The 18,790-nt window shown below is 45.6% G+C and overlaps 1 non-coding gene across 1 annotated transcript; it reads right to left on the minus strand.

Moving 5' to 3' along the window:
* Positions 1-15,871: 15,871 nt before the first annotated feature.
* Positions 15,872-15,975, minus strand: LOC142853192 (U6 spliceosomal RNA). Its single transcript, XR_012911118.1, has one exon. It is a non-coding gene; the product is annotated as a U6 spliceosomal RNA (small nuclear RNA).
* Positions 15,976-18,790: the final 2,815 nt, after the last annotated feature.

The raw sequence follows: 18,790 nt of genomic DNA on the forward strand, positions 1-18,790 counted from the left end.
TGCCCTAATGAAGCAACCTTATATATCATGCTAACTGTACTACTAAAATTGGGCTAAAGCATGTGGAGTTTTCTCTTTTGGAAATCAAGCACTGCACTTTCTTCGTAGTTTGGAGGGCTTTAGGCCTGATGAGTTTACCCAGCACAGACTGGATTCCCTGTGACTTTACAGGTAAGACTCCTTCCAAGAGGATAGAGGTCCATTTTTCTCACACTGGATACATCCAGCTGGACAAGTAAGTGACTGGGGACTGCAGCTTCTAGAATGAACTCTAGGAACCAAAGTTTAATAAGTGTCCGAGTTAGGGTTACTAGTGGGGTGATGAAACAGCATGACCAAGGCAGCTGTGGAGGAGAGGGTTTATATGGCTTATAAGGAAGGAAGTCAGGGCAGGCACTCAACAGGGAAGAAACCTGGAGACAAGAGCTGGTGCAGAAGTCATAGAGGAATGCTGCTTACTGGCTAGGGTCTGCTCCCACAGTGGTGGTTCCCTTGTATCTGCTCCTGTGGGGGTTGTTGCCTTGGGCCTGGTTCGGTGGAGGTCACTTGCTCAAATCTGCTGCTGTGGAGGTCACTGCCTTGGGCTGCTCCAGCATAAGTCACTGATTTAGGCCTGTTCCTGTAGAGGTTGCTGCCTCAGGCCTGCTCTGGCTGAGGTCACTGCCTTGGGCTGCCCCAGTGGAGGTTCCTGGCTTGGGCCTAGTTCCGTAGAGATCTCTGACTTGGGACTACTCCCTCAGCGGTTCAAAGACTATACTTAACTGTGGGTACAAGGCAAATGTTTATAGTTGTCGTTATGGATTATGCTGGTTCAGTAAATAACTGATTGCTGTAGATTCTCCTCCAATAACCATGACCTCACTAGGCCTGGGTAGTTGGCTAAGTTTCCAGTACCAGGCATGGTTTTCCTCTTGTTGAGTGGGTTTTATGTCCAACCAGAGAGTTGTTGGTTACTGTCATGGTGTGTATGCCACTACTACGCCCTTAGGGTTACTGTATCATGTTGACCATTGTTGTAGTTCACAGGTGTCATAGCTGGGTAAGATTGTTGGTTGCCTGTCTCATTTAGGAACACACATGGTGCCTTCTAGTGCCATGAAAGCTAGTCCTCAGGGAGGGACATTCAAGTTAGTTCTAGCTCAGGGCCTTTCTGGGCTCTCTTTTTGAAGTGCATTTCTTCGACAATAGGGACTTACATACTTGTCTAGGTAACCAAGGGCAACAGCAACAAGCCGTGTGTTTTGGGAGTCACTTAGATAGCCCTGCCATGCTGAAAGTTTTAACTAGCTTGATTTTCTGATGGTCTTATGCAGGTAACTTCATTTTCTGGCTATGTGTCCATGTATCTAACTACCATGTCATGTTTTGAAAACAGCATTACACAGCACCCCTCTTCATCCCCTGGCTTTTACAGTCTTTCCATTCCTGTCTTTCCCAATGTTCCCTGAGCCTTTGTTGGTGGTGCAGGGTGTTTATATGGATGTTTCATCTATGGTAGAACAGTCATAGTTTGCTATTCTCAGCTCAACAGGGTCTACCACTAGCTGAGTAGGGACAGAGTCATTGCTCAATGAATGCCACTCCCTTAGAATATAAGCACTGCCCCTAGGAATGTTGAGTATACAGTCCTTTCTGCTAGGCCCTCGGAGACACCTTCATTTCCTAAATGCTGGAGTGCTGTGAAGAGAAAATGGGAAGGTGAGGAGAAGAAAAGAGAGAAGAGGAAAGAGGAGGGGGAAAGAGTAGAAGAGAGTGGAGAGGAGAGAGGGGAAAAGAGAGAAGAAGAGGTGAGAGGTGGGGAGAGGAGTGGTGGAGGCTATATCAGGGACAAGAGCTGGTGGGGAGGTTGAAGGCTTTATGGCCATCCCTGAAGACCATGAAGTAAATGGCATGTTTGTTGAGTTTCCATCTGGAAACCAAATGGACTGTGCCACAAAAGCTGTGTGCATGGATACATGTTAGGAAGACACACGCAGTGCAGATAGACCTTGCATTTGAATGAGAGAAAAGAAAGAGTAGATCTTGCCCATCAAAAGCAAGAGCCTGGTTTCACTGTCTCCTGTGGAACCCCTAGATTCCCATGCAAGAGCTGGACGCCCAAGCACCGTTCATTTCATTCATCCAGTGGATGTTTCTAGAGCCCTTTTGAGTTCCGAGTCTGCTTTAAGGCTGGGAAGGCCCTTCAAGATGAACTTACACTAGTATACAATATAAAATATATATTGTGTAAAATATATGTAACATGAAAAGTCATTCATAACAACATCATAAGGCTACCTAGTAAGGGCTGCGGCTACCCAGGGTGTAGCTGTGTGACTGAGTACACTGGGAGAGGTAGTCTTAAGAACTGATGGACAGGAGGCTTTGAGAAAAAAAAGCTCATTTAAGGTGACACTTAAAATATGAGGATTTGTGGTGCTGAAACTATGGGCAAATGCTGTGTATCCTTAAATTGGTTCTTACTAATAAGATCTAATTGACATGTAAATTGAAGGTTGCTTGTGTGCTGGACCCCACCCCTGTCCCAGGAAACAATCTCTGATGCAGTTTCTCACATACCTTAGGCAGATTAGCATTGTCCCCTCTAGCTGAGGATAGCCTTGCACTGGGTTTAAGGCTGTGCACCACCAGGTGAGTGCTGGGGATAAGGTTTAGGCCTGGTGCATGCTAGGCACTCTGCCAACTAAGCTAGCTCTCCAAACCCCAGAGAAGCTTCCTTCCCATTGCTGTGAACGTAAACTCTCTCCCATTGCTTTGACTTTCAAGCCACCCTTTAAAAGATCCCAGTGCACTGAGTTGCTTTCTGGCCTTTCATGTAGCACAATTTCAAAACTTTGCTTGGGAATTCCAGGAGAGCTAATGGTCAGGAAAGCTGGGAACTGCTTTTTTAGAACATCTGCAGACATCTTCAAATACTAACTAGCCACGACCAGCTTTTGATTAAAATGTCATGAGATCAGTGATACAAACCACTTTCCACTACTGATCTATTTCCCAGGATCTCTCCACGATGGAAAGACGCTGGGGTTTCAGGCCAAAGTGGAAATACCCCAGTGCTTGCCGGCATCTTTACAGACTGCAGAGATATCACTGACACTGCCTAGCCCAGCTTCACTCTGGCTTGCCTCCCCAGCCAGAAGGAAGGTTGGCAGGTTATGTTTCCTCCAGTTTCCATGGATACCATAGCAGAGTTTTAAACGTTCCGGTATAGGTTTCTTCTTTTAGGGTACATTCCTTGGAAATCCATGGTGGTGTTTGTCTGGCTTTTAGCTTGTAGATCACATGGCTTTGGCTTGCTTCCTTCCAATGTGGCACAGATTCCCTCGTCACCGGGAGGTGGCCTTGGGATGGGCCAGACAGCTTGGACCTCTGGGAGCCAGAGCCCTTGGATTTGAGATTTGAACTTGTTAGAAAAAGGGCAGCTAACTGAGTTCCCTCTAAGTTGGCTGGACAAGTGGAATGAGGAGGAAAATATTTAGGTTAGTTTAGATGAGAAAAAAAAAAGAGAGAGAGAGAAAGCAAGCTTCAACTTTCTGGATCTTTCAGTGAGAGAATCCCAGCCTGGGATCCCTGGAATAGCCTCCTTGTTACTTTGAAGGTGTGGGCCCTGCCTTAGGCGTCCTCTCACACTTAAATTGGACACCCCCTTCCTTTGTAAGAAATTGCTTCTGGGTTCCCCCTCTTTTCCTCACATTCCATATAGGGGTATAATTATTCCTGCTTCTTTTTCTTTTCTGGGCAAGTCTTGTATTGACCACAGCTGGGGCTCACCACCAAGAGGGAAGAAATCTTGTCCTAAAAGTTGAGCCTGTGAATTAATTATTTACTGAGATGCTTAGAAGAGGCTAAGCCAAGATCAGGTGGGCTATCCTTGGACGGGGCTCAAAACACATCTGGTCAGTCCAAAGGGTGGGTGGGGTAAGGGTCAGGGAAGGGACAGCAGGGAATTCCGTTTCCTTGGCAACCCATCTGCTGAGGTCATGAACAAGCCACGTACTGGCTGCTCTGACATATCGCCTTGTGGGTGGTCTCCAAGCTCATTCCACCAGCTACGCGACACAGCCCACCCCTTGCTTGTGGCTTCTGCCAGGCTATTTATTAGGAGCTCTGCCTTCTTGGGAGACTAAATTGCTAGGACTTGATGATTAAAGACTTCAGTTGTTTCTTGTTGCAAATTTCTGTGGCTAATGGGACTCAAGCCTGCATTAAGCCATGAATGGCTTCTAATCCGTCAATCTCAGCCACCTAGCAGATCCCCTCCCACCAGGCTGCCAGCAGGATAAGGGGATCAGTGCCAGGTCCGCATGAATCCACACCGTGGCCGAAACTACACTAGGAAATTTGATGCCCATCTATCCATTATCATTCTCATCTTCTTCGAGACAGGGTCACTATGTAGCCTAGACTGACCTAGAACTTACTATGTAGCTGATTCTCCTGCCTCTGCCTCCTGAGTATACCAGGATTTGAAGTGCCCACCGCACCTGCCGTATGTGGTGTTGTATGCAGAGCATCATGCATGCTAGACAAGCACCCCATGGCTGAGCTCCAGCCCCAGCCCAGCCCTTATCGTTGTCTACCTTCAGTTCCTAAGAGTAAAGGGATCATTTCAGAGATGTATCTGCCCTCTCTCCAGGGCTTCTCTATCTAGACCATCCCTCCAGAGAATATTCTAGAAGTTGCTGGGACAGAGGCATAGACTTTTAGGGAAGTGGAACAGAGCTGCCCACGGAAGCTGGCTAGGTTGCAATCATGAGGTCAGTACATTTTGTCCCAGAAAGGGTCATTTTGTGTCCTGTTTTGAGAATGAGAGAATAATACTGAAACCATGGATATGCATTCTTCTTTGGTTCAGAGACTAGTCTGAAACTTTATGTGCATTATAACCCCATAAGACTCAGCTCTATATCAAATGCTGTGTGCTCTTTTTCCCCAAGAAGTATGAAGGGGAATTATATTTCTTGAATTATATTTCTCAGCTTCCCTTAAAGTTAGGTGAAATCGTATGACCAGACAATGAACTGATGTGTGGTGTACAATCCAGGTCTGGTCATACGATCTCACCTAACCATGGCCCTTATGACAGATCTGTTCCTCTTTTTTTGTAGACTGAATCAGTAGAAATTGCAGAGCCATCCACCAGGCCAGAGCGCTTGTCCCAGGCAGTTTCCTGGTCGGGAGTTAAGCTGCCTGATCTCTAGTTCATCCAACCCCAGGGATCTTCACCACCAAGCTTATGCTGTTCTGGCGTGTCTCCAACAACCCACCCAGGAATGCCCTCTGACGCTGAAAGGTTGGGGTATGTTCAATGAAATCATTGAGTTAGTAGTTAGCAACACTGGCATTCAAACCAGTTTCTTGAACAATCTGTGATGATAAAGGTCAGAGCTTGGTAGACTGAGTAGACTGAGGGTAGAATAGAAATCTTTCATCTTTCCTTTTTAAGAAAAAGATGCTTGGATTAGATGTTAATATTTGACCCATATCTGTATTATAACAGCATCAGCAGCAGTACTATAACCCAGAGTGTTTGTGAGCTCCAGAGAAGTTCATAAGATAAAGGTATTTTTATATACTAATAAATGTCTAAGCTGGGTGTTGTGGTACATGACTTTAATCCCAGCACTTGGAAGGCAGAGGTAGGCGGATCTCTGGAGTTCAAGAGCAGCCTGGTTTACATCGCAGATGTCAAGTCAATCAGGGCTACATAGTGAGTGAGTCCCCGTGTGATCATATCTCTGAGGACAAAGCAGAATTGCTGCATGACATGCTGGGCATCAGATTTCTTTCTTACGTATTTACCTGTGTGTGTGTGTGTGTGTGTGTGTGTGTGTGTGTGTGTGTGTACACATGCGCGTGTACCCCATGGGTCCCATGTGAAGGTCACGGGACGTCTTTGTGAAATTGGTCCTCTCCTCCACCTTCGTGTGGGTCCTGGAGACTGAACTCAGGTCATCAAGCCCAAACATCAATCACTTTTACCTCATGAGTCATCTCTCCTGTCCAGACTTTTCACTCTCTCTCACTTGATGGATCTTCTTTGTGTGGCTGGAAGAAAATAGAGCCAAAGTCAGCTCCAGTTCAGAGCATTGGAGTTTAGTTTCTCACAGAAAAGAGCGAGTTCTTGCTTACAGTTCGATTAGGTATTAGACACTGGAAAGATCTTGGGTCTATTGCCTTCTCCACAGACCACTGTTGAAGCCCAGGGGGATAGGGCAGGATAGTGTAACTGGTAGTCCCAAGAGAATCACAGAGAATGGATAGTGAGCCCAGAAGAATAGTCCATAGGAACTGTCAGACAGAGGATGCTAATGTCAGAACCAGGAAGGAGTGTCGGATATACAGAAAGAGATCCAGCATGCACGGGCTGCGTTATGGAAAGGGTCCAGCATAGCACATAGGCCTTAGTTTTGTATACATCACCTCTATGATTATTATAGTCTTGGATCCTCCATGCAGTAGTGCCTGAAGAGCTGTAATCCTTGATCTACTCCTTAATTCAAAACTCTTTCTGGAATGCCTTGGAAGCTCCCTGGTGATTACAGCCTCTAGGGGACTCTGACCAGGGTTAGGTGTGTAACCTTGTCCTAAGTACATCTGAGTCCCTGATTTAAGGAATGAACACATAAAATGCTTGCACACCGGTATGAGGATCTGTGTGCTCTCTCTGTAGGAGTTGCACACGTCCTTAATTTTCTGTCTCCAAGTTTTCTCTCTGGAGACCAGCATTCATTTTTATGACCATCCCTGACAAGACGAGAAGACTAGCAACACGATTCAGGTGGACTGTTTTCTCAGGCCTCAGGGTACAGAGGTATTGCCTCTGCTTCCGGTCCAGTCAGTGCACTTGGTGACCACATGGGTCAGTCTGCTGTGCCACAGACATAGATTCATAGGCTCCAGAGGCCAAAGAGGAAGATGGCCAGAACAGTGTCTACCACTTGTGACTTCTCTAGAAATTTTTGCCCCACTGCTAAGAGACCCACTCTAGAGAAGTGTTCCACGCGTGACTTCTCTAGCAACTTGTGACCCGCTGCAAAGACATTTATGTTCCCGGCTCTGCATTAATAATGGGGGGTTTTAACGTTGAAATAAAAATTAATTCTACAGTAAAACACGTTTTACATTGACCTGGCATACAATAGAGACGAAAGTGTATCTTGAGAAACACCTGTTAACTCCTGTCTTGTGCATGGTGCTCTGAGATGTTGTGTTCAATTTTACTTCATTTTGAAAGATCCGTGGATACATGCACTAACATTTCACAGCAAACTATTACCACCAATACTTTGGAGAGTACCACACCTAAGCATTCTACACTTTCTCCAGAGTACCCTCAGCTCCACGTGTAAGCACCTTGCCACCAAATGCCTTAAAACCCTTTGCTTAAGGACACCATCATTCAAAGAGCCTACAGAATAGGGACAATATTTCCCAGACATACGTATGACAGAGGGTTAGTATACAGAATATACAAAGAACTCAAAAATTTATATAGTAAGGAATAACCCAATTTTAAAAATGTGGCATGGAACAGAGAGTTATCAAAAGATGAAAAAAATGGACAACAACCATTTTTTAAAAAATGTTTATGATTCTTAGCCATCAGGGAAACATAAATAAGAACTACGTTGAGATTTCATCTTACCACAATCCGGTAAGATACACAGGGATCCACAAGGTAACTGACAATATTTGCTAGCATGGGTTTCACTCACTGGTTCTGTGAGTGGAAACCGGTGTAGCCGTTACAGAAATACTACAGATTGATCTACCCCAAGACCCAGCTATACCAATAGCAGACATACACCTGGATGTATGTCTTACTACAGAGAACTTGTTCTCTATGTTTATTGCTGCTTTACTCACAATATCCTAAAGTTGGAAACAGCCTAGACGTCCATCAACTATCAGTGGATAATGAGAATATAGTACATTTACATAATGGGATGTTATTCAGCTGTTAAGAAAAATGAGACTATGATATGAACAGATAAATGGATGGAGTGGTGGACACTCATTCTGAATGAGGTAACCAGACCCAGAAAGACAAGTGTTTTATGCTTTCTCTAAACTCTTATTTTAAGGACCCAGATTTTGTAAGGGAAAGTCTTCATTGCAAGACTGGAAGCTCTTGTCCTAGTTAAGACATTGGGTCTGCTAAGATTTCATCATTGTTATGAAGGGAAGTTATGTTATTTAATGTGAATTGCCTGAATCAGGGTTTCTATTGCTGCAATGAAACACCATGACCAAAAAGTAAGTTGGAGAGGAAAGTAAGTTGGGCTTACGCTTCCACATTGAAGGAAGTCAGGGCAGAAACCTAGAGGCAGGAGCTGATGCAGAGGCCGTAGAGGAGTACTGCTTACTGGCTTGCTCCTCATGGTGTGCTCAATCTGTTTTATTTTAGAACCCAGGACCATCAGCTCAGGGATAGCCCCATCCACAATGGGTTGGGCCCTTGACCATCAAAACTAAGATGATTGATCATTAAGAACCTGCCCTACAGGCTTGCCTACTGCCTGATCTTATGGAGGCAATTTCTCAGTTGGGGTTCTCGCCTCTCACGTGACTTCAGCTTGTGTCGAGCTGACAGAAAGCCAGCCAGTATAGGTGTGGAGTCAGTTTGAGATGCTGAATAAGTTCTTGAGAGTAATGGAGACACTAGTCAGCACTGTAAATAGACTTGAATCCAGTGAATTTAATGGTATATTTAAAAATGTTTAAAGTGATAAAATGTATTTTTTAAAAGAGAAAGGGGTTATATCGGGTGTTCCCAAGTCTGTGTCTCTAAGTCCCTCATGGTCCAGTCTTCTCTCAATTGCATCACCTGGTGGGGATCAAGTCTTCAACACAGGAGCCTTTTGTGAGTGTACATGTCATTTCTAAACCATAACATATATAACTTAAAGCAATCAAATAAACATAATTACAATTCCTGTCTCCTTAAACATTTATCAGTTCTTTGTTCTGGGAACCTGGGATTCCTTTTAAATTCTTCCTGCCTTTTTTTTCTAGGTCAGATAGATGTTGAGATTGGATTGGTTTTATTTCTCTTTTTCTAAATTTAAGAGTAGTCTCCTCCCTTTCTTTTGAAAGGTAAAAAAAAAGGGGGGGGGAATAAGTAATAAAAAGCCTGCAACAAACTGGATTTGGGGACAGATAGTTTTCTGTTGTCACAAAGGTATGCTATGTAACCAGGTAGATGTGGGGCCCAAGCCTGACCCGGGGTTCCCAGTCCTTGAAGTCTGGTCCCCATGCTGACCATTCACTCTCCTGGGACTCTGCAAAAGGATGCAAACCTTAAGCAGGAGGTATTTGGAAGTGAAATAATAGAGGTATTTTACTTATACTAATGTTTTTTCCTTTACAGAAACAACGAGGGAGCTGAAAACTGGACCTGAATAGCTTGCTGCTGAGTAGAGCTTGGTGCTTACATTCCCCAGTTCACCCACCACCAGAGAGACACGAAGGGGACAAGAAAAAACAGAGCCATTGGAGGGCATCTCATACCTCTTTCATAAGACAACAGAAGATGAGAGAATGCCTGCCATGGCTGAGAAATCGAGTCCGAAGACAAGGACCTCTTTGGCTTGAAGGTGGCTGGGCACAGAGGGTCCGTGGGTCTTTGGATTGAAGGTGGCTGGGCACAGAGGGTCAGTGGGTCTTTGGATTGAAGGTGGCTGGGCACAGAGGGGCGGTGTGCAGGTGATCAGCTGTGCATCACTTAGTGAGCCTCAAAAGCCTTCTGCGAACAGGGCTTCCCAATGATGCAGATGAGACTCCAACATGATGGGCAGATGACCAACAGCGGATGCGCTCCAGTCTCAGAACAGTCTGCCAAATCATGAGCCTGCTCCACCGTTCTCGACGCTGCTCCTATGAATGAGAATGCGGTCTTTTGTTGTTGTGTTGTTTAGAGATAGGGTTTCTCTGTGTAACCCTGGATGCCTTGGAACTCACTCTGTAGACCAGGCTGACCTTGAACACAGAGTTCCACCTGTCTCAGCCTCCTGAGTGCTGGGATAAAGGCATGCACCACCACTGCCCAGTAAGAGTACAGGCTTAAACCAGTCACTGTCATTCGGGTCCCTACACTGTACTATAGAATAATTCTTCCATTCTTTCGTTTTCATGCCCTTGTGGTTCACAGACTCATGGGTGCTTGTGCACAAGGGTATCACATTTAATGGCTCATGGTGTGCTTTGATCAATATCAGGAGATGGAATGAAGAAAATTGCTGGGTTTGTGAAAATACTCCTTTTCTACATGGGGCGTGCTCATTTGGTTCTTTGTATGCCAGTAAATTATATCTTTCTTACTGTTGAAAAAAAAAACCAATAAAAAGTCCTCTCAGACCTTGTTTCACTGAAGAATTTTAACATTTTACATTTATCACTGTAAAAGCAAGGACAATTTTATAGCTCCTTTGTATGTGTCATATGAAAAACAATTTGTCTTTGAGGAGGGAAAAATCACTCTTTTTAAAAAATACTACATAGCTTTTCCTTTATGTCAAAATGTTAAAAACATAAGTTTGTTTGAAACAAGGAAGAAAAGTGAGGTGGAAACAGAATAAAACTCTCAGGTGGTAGTTTGCATAGCCATTAAAGATTAAGAGCGATTGAAGTGCCCATCCTAGGCAAGGTCCCTTAGAGAGAACGAAGGGTTCACATACAGCCCCAGTTCGTATCCTCTCTACTTTCCTCAAACTGCAAGAGCCATGGCTAGGCCACTGCGAGCTCATCTGCTTCCCAAGTGTGATGCCAGGGCCACGCCTTGGGTCCTGGAGTTGGTCAATGTGGTTCAAATCCTGATCCTTTCATTTGCCAGCACCTGATTCTGAGAAACATCTTAGGCACCCTGTATCTCTGAGTTTACTCCCCCACAAAGGGAAGACACTGGCACTTACCTCCTAGGTGGTTATGAGAGCAAATGAGACAACAGAGTCCCCAGCAGACAGAATCTAGTAGACCTGTAGTTTTCTTCGTTTTTCATTTTACATACCAATTCCAGTTTCCCCTCCCTCCCCTTCTCCTGCTTCCTGCTTCCTCTCACCTAACCCCCTATCCCCTCACCAGAAAGGGTAAGGGTTTCCATTGGGAGGTCAAGTCTGACATATCAAGCTGAGGCAGGACCAAGCCCCTCTCCCCCCTGTATGGAGGTTGAGCAAGGTATCCCTACACAGGGAATGGGCTCGCTCCAAAAAGCCAGTTCAAGTACTAGGGATAAATTCTGGTCCTACTGCCAGTGGCCTCACAGACTACCCAAGCCACGCAACCGTCACCCACATTCAGAGGGCCTAGTTAGGTTCTATGTACGTTCCCCAGCTGCCAGTTAAGAGTCAATAATTTCCCACTAGCTCGGGTCAGCTGTCTCTGTGGGATTCCCCAGGTCTTGACCCCTTTGCTCATATAATCCCTTCTCCCTCTCTATGACTGGACCCTGGGAGCTCAGCCCAGTGCTTAGCTGTGACTCACTGCATCTGCCTCCATCAGTTGCTGGATGAAGGTTCTATGATGACAGTAAAGGTAGTCATCAATCTGATTACAGGGGAAGGCCAGTTCAGGCTCCCTCTCTACTATTGCTTGGAGTCTTAGTTGGGATTCCTGGGAATGTCCCTAGCACCAAGTTTCTCCCTAACCCCATAATGGCTTTCTCTCAAGGTATCTCTCCTTGCTCTCTCTCTCTGTCCCTCCTCCAACTCAACCATCTTGTTCCCTCATGTTCTCCTTTCCCTCCCTTTTCCCCTACCCTCCCAACTTACTAAGGAGATCTTACCTATTTCCCCTTCCCAGGGGAATCCAGTGTGTCCCTCTTAGGGTCCTCCTTGTTCCCTAGCTTCTTTGGGGTTGTGGACTGTAGTTTGGCTATCCTTTTCTTTACGTCCAATATCCACTTATGAGTGAGTGCATACTGTGTTTGTCTTTCTGGATCTAGGTTACCTCACTCAGGATGTTTTTTTTCTAGTTCCATCCATTTGCCTGTGAATTTCAAGATTAGACCTGTATTCTTTTTTTTTTTTTTTTTTTTTTTTCGAGACAGGGTTTCTCTGTGGCTTTGGAGCCTGTCCTGGAACTAGCTCTGTAGACCAGGCTGGTCTCGAACTCACAGAGATCCGCCTGCCTCTGCCTCCCGAGTGCTGGGATTAAAGGCGTGAGCCACCACCGCCCGGCCTAGACCTGTATTCTTATACCCTGCAATGTTCCAAATCTGAGCGAGCTGGTATTTCCTCCCTAATATTTTATCATAAGAATTTCTAACATACAAAGAAGCTGAAAACCGTACATTTAGCTAGGCATGTTTCTTTGTATACTTCTGTCTAAGCCACTGTCAATGTATTGTATTTTTATCTTTTTTCGTTTAAAATACAGAATGATTCACAAATTGGCAGGCCATCTGTGTTCCTATCTGTGCTTCTGAAGTGAACTGCATCCTTTGTTTTTAATAAATTACAGATACATGTATTTCCCATATTTATTTTCCTTATTGAGAACTTTTCCCCACCATTTTTGCCAAACAAAAAACTATGTGATATTATCTGGATTCTTTTCAAGGCAAAACTTACATTCAGGGGCAAGAAACAAGCCCGTACCATCAAGACACGTATCCTCTGTTGTCATAAAGACAGCTTTGCTATTGGCTGGACTCTCCCAAGGATCAGGTACTGCGTAGCAGTGGCTTGGGAGCACAGGGGAGGCCTGGAGGCAGGTCTCCACATCCACAGACTGACCCTTTGAGGCCCAGGACAGCATCTCCAAGAGGCACAGCTGAGACACAGAAGCAGCCACCGTGTCACAGGTCCAAGTCATTCTCTGATGCTGCCTGGGTTTCTGAAAATGGAATCTTTTCCCACAGTTGCTCATCTGTGTGTGGGCTTCAGGTGGCCTCAACATGTGTACACGTTCCCTCTGCCAAGGAACCAAATCCTCTGTCCTAAGCTCTTCCCATTGGAGATGGCTCCAGGGTCTCCTAGGGACTGCAACCTTACACATTCCCTCTGCTAAGGAACCAAATCCTCCTTCCTAAGATCTTCCCATTGGAGATATGGCTCCAGGGTCTCCTAGGGACTGCAACCTTACACATTCCCTCTGCTAAGGAACCAAATCCTCCTTCCTAAGATCTTCCCATTGGAGATATGGCCCCAGGGTCTCCTAGGGACCACAACCTTGCTTCTGCTGCACCCCTCATTTCCCTACATTCCTCCAGATTGCTGCCTCCTTCCTCGTTCCCTGCCTCCAATTGTTCGGTGACAGATCATACCCTTTGGTGATTCCTTGATGACACGTTCTGTGGCAAAGACCAGAGAAGGCATCCTAGGCCAGCCTGAAAGGCTCAGCTTCTCTGAAGGCGTGCCAACTGCCTTATGTGAAGAAAAGCAGCCTTCCACGGGCCAGACAGAAAAGTAATAGTCCAAGCATCTCCCCCAGTTTTGCCTTTCAAACACAGTCTGAACTGTATATCACAAGGAAGCCAATGCTCTACTCGGTGGCTCTTCTGTGCTGAGAACAGTCACAGGATACAGCATCTGACCGAAGTTTCACTGCATACGGTTATAAACAATGCAGAGATCCTCTAACTAACCCTAGTTAACTCTTGTTGTTGAGGGAGGAGGCCTGCGTAATCATGACTGCACACTTCAGAAGGGAAGTTTCGAGAATACCTTGCTGTTCAAGAACTTCTTTGAAATGTCAAGCCAGGTGCAGCATCTGCCCGGAAGCCCAGGGCCAGGGAAGCCACACTGCAGTCTGGAACACAGCCAGAGCTTGTGGCATGAGGTTCTGTTTTCTACAGCGATTGCTGGACCGTATGGTAGCCCAGTTTTATCCTGTCTCTCTCTTCCCCGTTGAGCCAGAGGAAACCCAAGTTGAAAAGTCTCTAAGTAACTTTTGATACCATAAGTGTCTGCACTCGGGGCGGGCAAAGGCCCTGCCAGCTCAGCTGGTTTACATTTTTTTCAGGCTGTGTTTATAGAAAGGAAAATGTCTGATCTAATTTTTACCAAAGCTGCTTTTCTCTGCTTCCCATGAGACCAAGAGTTAGACGAAGCCAAATAATCAGTCCGGCAAACTCACTGGGCCCTCACCCTGCGTGCTTCGCTTTGCTTCCAAATTTAAGAGGTGGAAAAACCCAAACGTATGTTCATCTGCGGTTTTCATGAGGGGAAAGAGTTGCTGACACCATCCAGATGGGGACAGGGAGGCTTCGGCTCCACCCGGGAGCAGGGGAGTGTTCCCAGCACAGGCAGAGGGATCTCTACCGGTGTCTGTCAACTCACAATCAATCTGGCTCCCTGGAAGTTTAGGAAATATAAACTATACCTGTGTTGGTTTTTTATCGCAGAAGCCACGAGGCAAAGGCATGTCTCCAGTGCACCGTGGCATGGGCAGGGACTCTGCTATTATTGATCGAGTATGCAGCGCAAAGGCTCATGGGCAGAATGCTTAGGCTCAAGCGTAGCAATGTAGAAGCGATGAGAGTGTTTAAAAGGTGGAGCTTGGTGGAAGGTTAGGGTATTGGGAATAGCAACCCTTGGAAGGGACTGATTAGTTCTGGCAAGTTGTTAGTCTCAGGAACAAGCTGATGTAAAAGAGCAAGTGTGGTCCCTGACACATCTGCCTTCCTGGTTTATCTGTGATCTCTCCCTCTGGCGAGTAGACTCGCCATGATGCCTCTTCAGTATTTCGACGCAGCCATGTAGCTCTCACCTGAGGGCAAACAGATGAGGATGTCTGACGTTGGTTGGACTTTCCTGCTGAAAAGAAATATTGTGTGTGTGCGCGCGTGCGTGCGCGCGCGTGTGTGTGTTGGGGGTGTGTCTGTATGTGCCAGAAGAAAACTGAAAATCTGCCAGCGTCCATTCTCTTCTACCATGTGGGGTTCAAGCCCTGAACTCAGTCATCAGGCTTGGCACCAAATACCTTTATCCACATGGCACTGCCTCTAATGCTGTTTGGTGTTTAGCCTCCTAAATGGCTTGCTGAGCTAAGCAATTATTTTCTTTACAAAGTACTGGCCTTATTCTTTTGTTATAGCAACAGAAAATATGCAAGACAGTCTTCTTTGGGAAGATAATTTCTGGAAAGAAAAGAACCAGCTAGAATCTCAACATTAGTGTAGACGTGTTTTATTTCCTTCCTGCCCTGGCTGATCTACCATATTTGATCCCGAGGTCAATACAGGAGCCCGAGATTGTTACACTTTCCTGTCGTTCTCTAGGAAAGCTGACCTAGTCTGGTATAAATGCTAAGAAGTGGTTCTGGAAGCAGCCAAGAACAAGAAGGTAAGAGGCTGTGTGACTATAATACCTGAGTGTACCAGGGGTCAAGACCAGGGAAGCCCAGCTCTGTGTCCGGTACTCATATCCCACAGCCTATGGCAAACAAAATGAATATGCTGGATTCCATGCTAAAATGAGTCGAGAGTGGAAGACAGGATAGGAGATAGTTCGGGGCAGCTTCCTAGGCTAAACGTCCTGTGCAATCCAGTTTCTCTGAGCACGAACAGCGTTCAGCTTGCAGTTTATGGATTGCTTGACACATGATGCTGATTTAATTTCATATACATCATCCAGAAACACAGCTGCTCCATCTGCCTCGGCAACTTCGGGCTCAAAAAGATCCAACATTAAAAAAAAAGATTTTAATTTGTTTTACCTTATTTTTATATGTGTGGGTATTTTGCTTGCATGCATGTCTATGCAACACATGGGTAGGGCACCCACAGAGACCAGAAGAGGGTGATGGGTCCCCTGGGATTGGGGTTATAGACAGTTGTAAACAGCTATGCGGGTGCTTGGAACCAAATCCTAGTCCTCTGGAAGAGCAACCACTGCTTTACGCATTAAACCATCTCTCTAGCCCTATTTATTAAAATATGGAATGTTTCATACATTTGTATTTCATCCTTGAGCAGGGAACATGCTAATCTCTATCATTCTGATTTCAGTATATGTGCTGCTGAGTTGAGAACACTTTTTTTTTTTTTTTGATTTTCGAGACAGGGTTTCTCCGTAGCTTTTTTGGTGCCTGTCCTGGAACTAGCTCTTCTAGACCAGGCTGGCCTCGAACTCACAGAGATTCGCCTGCCTCTGCCTCCCGAGTGCTGGGATTAAAGGCATGCGCCACCACTGCCCGGCTGGAGAACGCTTATTTTTTTTGTCATGTTATAGCCATGTGTATCTCTGTGTGGGTATGTACGTGTGAGTGTAGTACCCATGGAGGCTAGAAGACAGTATTGGACCCCTTGGAGCTGGAGCTACAGGAGGTTGTGAGCCTCCCAGTGTGGGCACTGGGGACTGAACTCAGGTCCTCTGCAAGAGTGGTGTGTTCTCTTAACTGCTGAGTCAGCTCTCCAGCCCCAAGATCCAGCTCTTGAATGGAAGTCAAACTTAAACTGTTTTGGAGTTAAAAACCTATAACTTTTAACATTTTGTTGATCCCCATTGTAAAAAACAGGCATCTCCTTTATTCTGGATTGGCAAGTTTAAAGATGCTCAACACAAAGTCGGCCCCCAGATACACATTCAAAACTAGTATATTTGATCATCTCCGCTGGAATTACTTTATTTCTACTCAGAGCCCCCAGGAGAGTCTGTCTAGATTATGGCCATAAAATGGTAAACATCTTTTACTTTTTAAGGCATGAGCTCATGACATAGCTTATGCTGGCTTTGAACTCATGATCCTCTTGCCTCGACCTCTTGAATGTAGGGATTTCGGGGATAACTACAACAGGGAGGAATAACTTTGAAATAAATATATTAGAATGAATAACCCAAATAAATGTTGGATCGGAGAGCATCATTTATTCACTTTGGCTTGTGGCATTTTAAAAGTCCTTACAGACTGGCAGTCTTTAAGGATGCTCTCTTTGCTTGCTTACGAGAGGGGATCCCCCTTTTTGATAAAGAAGTGACAAACTGAGCTCGTTCCCTTTGTAAGCTCCCACCACAGAGCTCTCTATCACAGAGGCCTCCTGCCTTCTGCCCATCCTTAGCCAGCAGATGGGCTTCGTTCAGCTCTTCTCTTCAGACTGCTTGCCATGCGTTCACTTTGAAGCAGCAGTGGACACCTGAGACAACAGGATGGGTTCCAGTCCACATCCTGTTGGCCATTGCTACCCCCAGCTTTTTTCTTCTCCTTCCTTGGATCGGCCTTCCGTCTGGCACCTCTCACCCTGCCGTCTATGCTCATCTAAAATGTCAGGGAATCACAGGGCAACTTCATCTTCAAACAAAGCTTCAAACAAACCAGAAAAATAATTCCTACGTACTTTATAGAGTGGATGTGGGATGGATAATGATGTATTCATTCTTAGCCTAAAAAAATGAGTTCTTTTTTTTGGGGGGTGGGTATTAGCTGTTGATGCTATTATATAATACACAGTATGGCTTTCTTCATTTTACATTCAAAGACAGGAAGATACAAAGAGATATTTTTGCAAAATCCTATCCAAGAGTTTCATCGGTTTCCTGAGGGCCTTTCTTCTCCTTTGATATTCAAATCACCTTTCTTTGAAGAGCCTTTTGTGTCCTGTCAATTTTCTCTCCTTTTCTGGTAACTGCTACAGTTTTTGCCGTATTCTTCTTAGTGAATGGATTTACCAACGAGAGAGAGAGAGAGAGAGAGAGAGAGAGAGAGAGAGAGAGAGAGAGAGATCAGCTCTCCAATTTCACTGCCTGCCTCACCCACGTACCTGTGTTGCAGCACTGGGAGATCAGCAGGACCAGAGGGAAGATGAAGTGGTTCCCAGGAAAGGGCTGGTCTAATAATGGCAGAGTATTTGCACAGGGACACCTTGTATAAAAAGGGGGTGGGGTTCACCGGTCAACATTATGCTTTGACAACCTTTGCTTTCCCAGGCACTAACGTTGGGGATTAGCTATTGGACACTGGAGCAAGCAAGTGCCTCTGCTGTCCCAGGGAGCAGTTAGACCTTCTGCGTGTTCCAGCCAGGATGGAGATACGGGTGGAGAGGAGCCATCAGGGAGTTCCTAGGTGCTCAGCGGAGGGGAGTGTGTTGAATCGTAGATCCAGGAAACCCTTGGAAGATTCTAGAGGTGGTCCTGAGAGGGTGCTTATCAAGACTAGTTTGGCCTCCGTGACCATCTGCACCAGGCTCAATCCTTAGATAAGATCTGAGTCTCCAAGTGACAGTAAGTATGTAGCAAGAGGCAGATGGGCAAGAGAAAAGCACAACAAATGGGTTGAAATGTAGTTTTATGGGACAGTGGAGTCTTCAGAAGCAACCCCATGGCTCACATGGGTTATGTTTAGCCTTTATAAAGACTGGACAACTGCATAGATGTTCAACTGGACGAAAGGAATCAGATTGTATGTAGAAAGACAGAAGTCAGGAACCCAGCAGAGAAAGAGGCTTTGGAGCCTCTTCACTTCAGCTCAAAGTAGTCAGCATGCCAAGGCGAGATACTTTGAGTACCACTTTTTTGATCTCCAGTGTAGGCTACTAAGGAGCATCAGAGGATAGCCCCAGCTTCAAGTCCTGTTTTGCAGAAGTGTTCTAGCCTAGATGTCTAGGTGTGACCTCTTTATGACCCGCACAGTCCCAGCTTTATGAACTGCTGTGATTGAAGGCCATTTCCTCAGTGACACAATGAAAGGATGGAAGCAGTGTCGTGTCATTGTCTAAATGTGTCCTGGACTTGGGCGGCGTGGGGAGCAGTGAGATAGAGCAGCAGCACTGGATCACTGGAGAAGGTGGTCTGGGGGACACAGGGCACAGTCCCCAGTCTCCAAGTTAGTCCCAGGGATTCCTACCATCTGATGT

This window comes from Microtus pennsylvanicus, chromosome 6 (assembly GCF_037038515.1).
Source record: "Microtus pennsylvanicus isolate mMicPen1 chromosome 6, mMicPen1.hap1, whole genome shotgun sequence".
Taxonomy (NCBI): Eukaryota; Metazoa; Chordata; class Mammalia; order Rodentia; family Cricetidae; genus Microtus; species Microtus pennsylvanicus.